Source organism: Nannobrachium achirus (genome assembly GCF_963921795.1).
Source record: "Nannobrachium achirus genome assembly, chromosome: 9".
NCBI lineage: Eukaryota > Metazoa > Chordata > Actinopteri > Myctophiformes > Myctophidae > Nannobrachium > Nannobrachium achirus.
Window position 1 is genome coordinate 47,696,960 of NC_137818.1, and position 9,691 is coordinate 47,706,650.

At 42.4% G+C, this 9,691-nt stretch overlaps 1 long non-coding RNA gene across 2 annotated transcripts in view; it reads left to right on the forward strand.

The window, feature by feature from the left end:
- The window catches only part of LOC308292039, a 3,798-nt gene extending 334 nt beyond the window's left edge, over nucleotides 1-3,464 (forward strand). Inside the window, exons 2-3 of one of the 2 annotated variants that reach the window (XR_013962376.1) lie at nucleotides 455-810; nucleotides 3,302-3,464. This is a non-coding gene — a long non-coding RNA (uncharacterized lncRNA). Of the gene's footprint in view, nucleotides 1-454; nucleotides 1,600-3,301 lie in introns of those variants that run through there. The other variant, XR_013962377.1, reaches the window with a different exon arrangement.
- The last annotated feature ends 6,227 nt before the right edge of the window (nucleotides 3,465-9,691 follow it).

Sequence of the window (9,691 nt, forward strand, 5' to 3'; positions counted from 1 at the left end):
ACTAGGGCATTTGGATGTGACTGTGTTGTTGAATGGTGACCCTACTGAACTACATAGGGCATAGGCCTACGTGTGGTTTGTCTCAAAGTAAAGTAGGTTTTTGCACATTAAAATGCAGCACTGTTTGCTATAACATAACTGTAAGTAGAATACATTGTAGATGTGTCATGTATCTGTTTAAGATAATACCGGTAATACGTTTTCTGACTGAAAGTGGCCGTGGCGTCAAAGTGGCTTTTGCTGGCCTGTGGGCCCTCAAGTTAGCTTGGGGGGAGGGGGAAGGGCGGCTTCTATGACTTCTTTATTATCCACTCCTTCAAACACTACAATAATAATACACTGAGTGACATGTATTAATTTAGCTGTTTATTTAGGTTATAATCAGATTTTTGTCTGGAATTTACTATCTTAACATGTAGATTATGTAAAAGATTCGTATGTATCTATGACCCAGGTGTGCGTGTGACATCCCAGTGATCCGGGCCGGGGCCAGGCTTCTTCGGGGTCTGGCTGGGTAGTAGTAGGCTAACCCGCCCAGAGCCCAACAGAGCTGGAGAATCCCTCGAAGACGAGTAGCCTATAGTGGCTGCATCGTGTTGCGAGGACACCGCAGAGTTCAATAGAATATTACTGGACAGTGGACAGTCTGGACACTGTATTGCAAGAGCCTCCAGAGGGGGTTGCAGTGGCCCATGTCCGTTTACAGCAAGGATGTTCTAACTTCTAACGAAGCTAAGCCTGGAAGAGACAAGAGATGGACAAGTAGGCCTAACCTCCAGTTTTCTGAAACTCTGGACTCGACCAATTCTAGTATGTTACCATTATTCTCCACCAGATGGTGCTGCAAACGCTTCTTTGTGCGTTGACAAATATATTGTTGCAAACTAATCACACACGCTTAATGCTGTACAAATAATTATTTTACAATAGCTACACTCTTATATACATGTAAATTCATGCTTTCTCGTCTGGTGTGGTAGATAATAAATAACAGCTTCATGCCATTCCGTAAAACTGTATTTTTGATCGCCTGGTTTTACTAGAATCGTTATTGGTGTATGGTGAGCCATGTGACCAGGAAGCGCCGAGTAAACAATATATGCCCGCGCCGAAAATGGCAGACCTCCAAGCCCACAACACGTTGCTGAAGTCACGCGCCGTGGGCTTGAAGGTCTGCTATTTTGACGCACGGCACGGTCTTGTGACGAAGTATGAATCGCGTTAGTTAACTCTTTGTTATTTTTCTTTAATTTAACAGGGTATTCGACTCCACGACGTCATAAATTATACCTCCTTATTGAAGAGCGTTGCTCACATTTGAGTATGTGACGTTAGGCTTGGAATATACATAAAGCCACCACAGTAGTTGTTATTGATGGGAATCACTACCCTACTCCAAACCCAATGTAGGTATCGCTTCTCGGCCTTTTGGCTAAGATCAAGTGTAGTATCTGTTCTTATCAGTTTAATATCTGATACGTCCCCTACCCGGGGACCATATATTAAATTGATTTTTGGAACTGGGAGATGGAATAGGGGCTTGCTCCGTCCACTCCACGCATCGACCTGGTATTGCAGTACCTCCAGGAACGGTGCACCCCCCTTTAACTGTCAAAAATAAACCACTGAAGTTCATTTGATACTAATATATAGTTTCGAGTCAGGGGCGCTATTGGTAATCAAAAATAATAGGCCCGATAGCAGAGCTAATGTCTTTCTAAACACCATTCCCAATTTTTCTATATTTCTCTCAAACTACGTTTATGGCATGCCTGTTATCAAGTGCTCATGTTCCACACACTTGTGGCAGAACTTGGGTTGAGCTACCTTGGTGATGTAGCCTCTGTTTTCTGGCTTTCCCCCCAGCATTATCACAGGGCAGGTGGGATCTGCTTGCTTCAGGTTTAGTTTTACCTTGAACCTTTAGCTGCATCATAATCATGGACTTTCTTCTGTATTATGTGCTGTTACATTTCTGACTAATAAAGTATTCAATTAATTAAAAAAAAAAGAGTCACAGAATAGCCTGCCTGAATCAGAATGGACAAAACATGTTCAATTTATGTTTTTTTATAGCTTTTAGATGTATTTTTTTATGTAGGCTATGGCATATTAGCCTACATTTTTACAAATGCATATACTGTATCTCCCTATCCTACTTTAAACATCCATCTAAGAATTTAGTAAATGTTTTTGAGATTTGAAATGTTGAGCAACACAAAACAAATCCAGAAACATTGAATTGTTTACACTTTAGTGACAAATACACCTTTATTAATCCTGTGTATCTCAATACTTGAATAAAACAATGTTGTAAGAGCAGGTGTTTGATGATTTTCATATTATTTCAAGTGATTACCAAAAGTGAAAACTTTTAATATGATCAAATACTTATACTTACAGTATATACTGTACGTAATATTCTATCCAGGGCCCCTTCTAACAGCAAAAAGACCTTGCACAAGCATGGACTCTGAAATAGTTAACCTTGAAACAACCTCAGCGGAAGTGATGTGTGTATGAGCAGAATGTAGAATTTATACTTTATTTTAGAAAGGACACGTATTTAGCCATAGACAGACATAGTTACTATGAAACTTACTAACACATCAATGCAAATGTCTTATTGTGATCTTTTTTATTGCTCCATCACATTTAAATTAAAGAAAGTAAGTTTCCTAAAGCTTCACATTCAGGCTAAATTCATTGTGTATTTTAATACGCAAATGAGTTCTATCAAAACAAGACCATTGACTGCAACTAAAAAAACAAATGAGAATGCTAAGTCTTGAAAAACAGTAATAATGTATGAATAAGTGAAACAATACATACATACAGCCAACCATTACTGAGAAATGAAAAGGTGACCACACGTAACACAATAGATCATAAAACATAAACACCACACAAGTCTTGTGGTTTGAATCCACTGAGGTGTAACTGGCTTGGCCCAGTGTATAAGAACACTTTTGGCCATGTTTGGAGGAGGGAATTCCTACAGGCTGGGGTTGTCCGTGTCACAGAGGGTGTGGAAATGAAGGGGTAGAACGGAGGCACTACATCATCCCGATGTGGGCTTCTCACTGGCAGGTGAGCCAGTAGGGTACAGTAGCAGTGGAAACACATTTGATTGGACTGACTGGCATGACAAAAATGATTTGCTACTCTAACTTAAAAAACAGATTAAATTTTGCTTGGTAGACCGTACCCTTTCAAACAGACGTATTATTCAATTGACAATCACACCGAACAAACGCAACTTTCTGAAAGCCATTTCTCTGTTTTACGACGCTACTTTCAGGCGAGGATGTGACCGAAGCCCTCAGTCATCATGCTGCAGGCTGGATGCAGTCACATGAGGGGGATGGAGCCAGGCAAAAGGTCAGGTTTGTCCCCAGCACAGGGCCTGCCCACCCCGGGCACGGGGCTTTCGTCTCCCCCGTGGAGGCCCCCGATCATGGAGCCCAGAGTGCCATAACTACTGCTGCCGTGCGCCACCTGGGCCGACACACAGAGGCTGCCGGGCCCGTCGGAGCACGGCTGAGGAGGAGTCTGGGGCAGTTGAGAAATGGGGGTGGGGATGTTCTCACTGTGGCTCTGCACCGTCATGCACGACTGGGTAAAGACAAGAACGGAGAGTCAGAAAGGAGAGGATATCGTCACTGTCAGGTTTCAAATTGGTATGTTGTTTTTGGTAGAGTAAAGCCCTGTATCATACAAGACTGTCACACAAAACCAGTGAAAATATTTTTACAAGGTTTCCACCTGACGACGACGATATCAGACATGAGGCTCTTTGGTGGATGCATTGCCCTTGACAATAATATATAACAGTTGTTCTCAAACTTTTTAATATCAAGTACACAGAATTTGGTTCCTTAACTCTGAGAGTGCACACATTTACAGGTCCATTTGGTTCCATTTGTACACTCTCAGTGTTACTGACAAGACATGTACAGTAACCCCATGGGACCTCCTCTAGGACCCCGTTTGAGAACCACTTTCGTCACTGTCTGGCCAAAACCTCTTAAGTCCATTTTTGACATAAATCAGGGCTATTGAACACCATTTACATCTGAGTGTTGGTTAAAATAATATTGAACCAATGGAAAGTAGTAAAAAGTGATTGGGACAAAACCTCCTAACGCCACACTTTCTGCCAAACCAGCTAACTCCACCCGATTGGCCCTCTCTTTTTTTCCCCTCATAAATATGTGCCATTGAACACCCTTTACATCTGTGTGTTGGTTAAATAATATTGAACCAATGGAAAGTAGTAAAAAGCCTTTCGGTCAAAACATCCCAACTCTACTTGAGCTCATTTTCCCGAAAATGAACATTTTGTAGTTAGGAGGTTTCGGCCCGACAGCAGAGATATTCAACTTACATTGGCCATGGATCCATCGCTGGCTGTCACTCTCTTTTTTTTCTTGGCCAAGTTGGGGTTCCAGTGACACACCAGACTGTCGTTCTGGACACTGTAGTTCTTATGGCCAATAAGCCAGTATGTGTTCATCTTCCCTTTACCCTGGCAGGCAAAGCAAAGAGACATGCACTGATTAGAATCGATAGAGGCATAACACAGAGGTCTACAACAGTGGATCTCAACTGGTTTGGCTCTGTGGCCTCGATAAAGTAACACAGTCTTCATATAAACATGTTGTTCATGACCCACTCAAGATTTAGACCTCTTGAGGAACACTAGGCCAAAAGGTTTGACATTGTGAGGAATGTCACTTCATTTTGGATTTGGGAGAATGGTATAAACCCATTAAAGGAATACTTTAATGAAGTTGTTTCCCCCAATCATATTCACCATGGGGAAGTCTTGAATTCATGTTAGATGTTTTTGTTTTTCTTGCGTTCCTTTAAGCCGGTGAATGAAGAATCCAAACACAGGTTATGGAAAAAACTTGAACTGAAGAAAATAGGGGTCCAAGATTAACAGCAAAACTATAATAAAAATATATACAATATATACACAGACATGGCGCACAGGTGTCATGTGTCGAATTGTATCCTCAATATTGCTGTTATGCTGCATACCCACAAGCTCACCCAGGCGCACTCGTCTTTATTGCGTGAGACTGTTTATCCTGGTGTGTTTTAAATGGTAATATTTGAGAGAAAATGTTGTGTTTTGGACGTATTGTGGATAGAGACTCGATACATGACATACTGTATGATCAAGTAGGGTTAGGGTTAAGTATTATCAAGTATTGGGTAGTATCAATTATTGGGTGAAGGGTGAAGGACATTTTGGGTGTGAAGTATTTTGAATGCAAAAAGTAAGAGAGTTTGTCCAAAAATATAGTTTGTTGCATTGTTCTGGACGTACATTCCGCAACGTCAACATTGAATGAATGAAAGATTGAATGAACGAATAGTTTATTTTCTTCAGTGAGACATTACAGCAATCGTTTTTGGAGCGGTGAAAGCGCTCCCAATCGACAGGTATGTCTGTGGCTGGCTGGCTATGTGGCTGGCTGGCTGGCTGGCTGGCTGGCTGGCTGGGTATGTCCGTAGCATGGCAATACCTTGAGTGGCCACACAAGTTAAAGGAGGGGCGCTGTTGTGCAGGCACAGACACACACACACACACACACACACACACCCACACCCACACACACACACACACACACACACACACACACACACACACACACACACACACACACAGATTCACCGCTCCACTTCGAACCGAGGTTTGATTTTTTTTCTTTCTCCAAAATTCAGAATTGATTGATCTCCTCATCAGAACAATGGCATTTAAACTCAAAATTGGTGAAGTTTTCTCTTAAGATTAAACTTCAGATCTCACCTTGACCTCAATCTCTCCACGCAACTGCAGCTCGTAGGCATTGTCTTTCATCAGGGCTAGGTACGCTGCTGAGCTGGTGTGGATCCTCTGAGCTGATACACACAGCCCGACATGCACACAAACACACAGTGAGATGAAAGAAACTGAACATCTTTGATAGACTATACACATCATGTGTACAAGTGCTTGCGTGTGTATGTGTGTGTGCACTCACGCAGGCTGGTAGACTCCATCCTCGACGCTGTGTTGACGGTGTCTCCAAACAGACAGTATCTTGGCATCTTGTAGCCCACAATACCCGCCACACACGGACCTACAGCAAGGAAAACAACATATGGTACTATATAGCTAGAAAATTGGGTCTCAAAATGAGTCATGCCGTTCGTGAAGAGAGGAAACGCTATCCATCACATAATGTCATAATGTGTAAAAAAATCACACCTGTGTGAACTGAGCAGTGGTTTACCCACCAACCCTGTACTGTACTGTACATATTCTGTGTTCTATATCTATGAATTCTATGTGTTCTAGATCTATGAATTCTGTCTCCCCCCCCCCCCCCCCCCAGGCTTGTCTCAACAGCACCCTCTTACCCCTCCCCCCTTCCCCCCTGTGTGTGTGTGTGTGTGTGTGTGTGTGTGTGTGTGTGTGTGTGTGTGTGTGTGTGTGTGTGTGTGCGCGTGTGTGTGTGTGTGTGTGCCTGGCCTGGCCTGGCCTGAAAACAGCGCCCCTCCCTTAACATGTGTGGTCATAAAAGGTACTGTAGGGCAGGCTACATACAGACAGACAGACAGACAGACAGACAGACAGACAGACAGACAGACAGACAGACACGGACGGAGACAGACATACCCACACACACGGCCACGTATAGGAGCGTTGTGACCACCGCTCAAAAATTAAGTTATTATTTTTATACACTTACATTTTTACCCTAACCATTCCCCATAAATGTATTTTTTGACAACTACACACTATTAAACTCTATTTTTATTTGCAAGGGTCTGCCCCCAACAGCCTCCGTGGTGGTGGGAAGAGATTTTTACCACTGTGCCACCCGAGCACCTTGAGTACTTCCAATGACAACAGAGCTACAATAAGTGTCTACAAAAGTGAATGTCACACAGTATGACTTTAATTCTATCGCCTCATTTTAGAAGTGAACACTGAATAACATTGGAATATTTGCTATTTGCTTTGTAAGTGCTGTTGACTTGCTGCAAGACCCACTCACCGGTGTGAATGCCTGCACGGAGCTGGAGCCTCTGGTTCTGCATGTGTGGGATGGGCACCTGTCTGACAGCTGCTACCAGGTCCAGGGACATCTTGGCTATCTCATCTGCATGTCTGTCCCCGTTCCTCTCAGGAAGCCCGCTCACCACCATGTAGGCATCGCCTATTGTCTCCACCTCAAGTTAGTGCAGAAGAAAACCTTAAGCATTTTATACCTTAGATATGTATTTATCCAATGCTCTTTTGCTGGTCAGCTTACATAAGGTACTTGATATATGTACAAATGCTACTGTCTGTACTTATATAGAGACATATATTTAGACTTATATAGACATACTGTATATTTAGACTTATTCTGAAGATTAGGGTTAGGGTTTATATGCCTTTTTTATGTCAGCTGACTACAATTGCCGGCCAAGTGCACTCTTGAAGCACAAATGTACCATGTGGACTTTCGGACATGGTTGTTTTTTTTTCCTTCGTGCGGAGATGAAATTGGCAACTATGCCTACTATAGGCATATTTTGTTATACGACAATCACATAAAGTAATAATAATTTTGGCGAGTATATAAGTATATATTTGTAAAACCAGACTACTGCACCTTGTAGACATCGTAGGACTCGATGCGTGTGTCAAAGCACATGTAGAGGTTGTTGAGCATCTCCACTACCTGCAGAGGACTGCACAACGCTGAGATGGACGTGAAGCCCACAATGTCAGAGAAGAAAATGGTGACCTGGTAAACCCAGACAATGGTGAGAACAGAAGGTGCAGGGGAAAGAGTATTCTACTTGAAAGGACTGAGCAAAAATACGTACTGTAATCATGTTACAAAATAATGCAAAGTGGCGATCACAAATATTAAAACAGAAATCCATTTACAACAAGGTAGCAAAGGTTACTGTACATTTGATGATCATTTGTTATAGGTTTTTCATTCTCATTAATATGTGCATATCCAGCAACGCAGCAGTCAGGCTCTTAACCCTAACTCAAGTCTATACTTTGTCACACGACGAAGAGTGAAAATAGACAATCTACACCAGTAAGACTCCCTAATCGGGAGATAAGCGACCGTTGGTCGCTTATCTCCTGTCACACTGCTGACATCAGTATGACATCACACCGTACACAAATGACCCTTATATAAGACCGGCATTATCTACCGACAGATTAGTAACAAGATGTCAAAATCATTGAAGGTTTACCCTACTAACCAACTGTTTAACATAGCAACCATGTTTTTTACCTTAGCAACGAACTGTTTACCCTAGCAACCAACTTTTTACCACAGCAACCATGTTTTTTTTACCCTAGCAACCAACTGTTTACCCTAGCAACCAATTGTTTACCATAGCAACCATGTTTTCTTACCCTAGCAACCAACTGTTTACCCTAGCAACCAACTGTTTACCATAGCAACCATGTTTTTTACAGGGCCTGGGATTGATGACATCAGAAATCTCCATATATGGGCATGAAAGGGATTTTGTTTCTGGAAATATGTCTGTGGGGTGCCACATTTGGAATAAAACACTTACATCACACATCTGGATATCCATACAGCCCATCTAGTTTGCCTGTGTCCATTTATGCCCATATATCTGATGACATTGGGACAATGATCTCCATATATGGGCATAAAACTTATGTTAATTAGTAAAGCCTGGGGATCTCCATATATGGGCATGAGGGGTACCCTAAAAGGGCATCATCTGGGAATAGCAAATATAGTTATCCTAGAAAGTGAAAATCTTACATCAAAGGCCATAACTACCTACCTACCACCATACTGCATCCCTCATTAAACTACCTACCAGTAAGATGCCTAAGGGAGAAAAGCAAAGGGCGAGGTTGCACCATTTCTTGGTCTTCTGGCCAGTGATGTATATCGGACCATTTAACCATATATGGAGACATCTGGTACCCAAAGATATTCACAGATATGGGCTTAATATTGATGACATAAGGGATCTCCATATATGGGCGTAAAAGGGATTTGGTTCCCCTGGCATCACAGGGATCTCCATATATGGGCATAAAATGGATTTGGTTACCCTGGCAACACGGGGATCTCCATATCTCCATATATGGGCATAAAAGGGATTTGGTTCCCCTGGCACCACAGGGATCTCCATATATGGGCATAAAAGGGATTTGGTTCCCCTGACATTACAGTGATGTCAGTGGCTGGTTCTACAGAGGGGATCTCCATTTATGGGCATAAAAGGGAATGTATGTATGATGATGTCAGATATCATAGACGTCATAGGACTTTCACATAACGAATAACTGAGTAAGCATGTAAACCCGTAAAATCTATATTTGGGCATGGCTGATTTATGACCTCATCATGATGACACGAGCAAACACAGCTGAATTGTATAAATGATCAGTGCAGAAACCAACAGAAGTATTTGACCAAGACTCTTCGATTTAAACATCAACAAAGGTGTGACGTTTGTTGATGGTCACGTGTGACGTGTGACGGACGGACGGACGGACGGCCGGTGGAGGTTTTCATAGTAAACTGCTCCCTGACGGTCGCAATTAAGCTCACAACACGTTACAATGTGATGCGAAAATGGACATGACATGCCCAGAACAGGGACACCGGGTTGAAAGTTATTAACC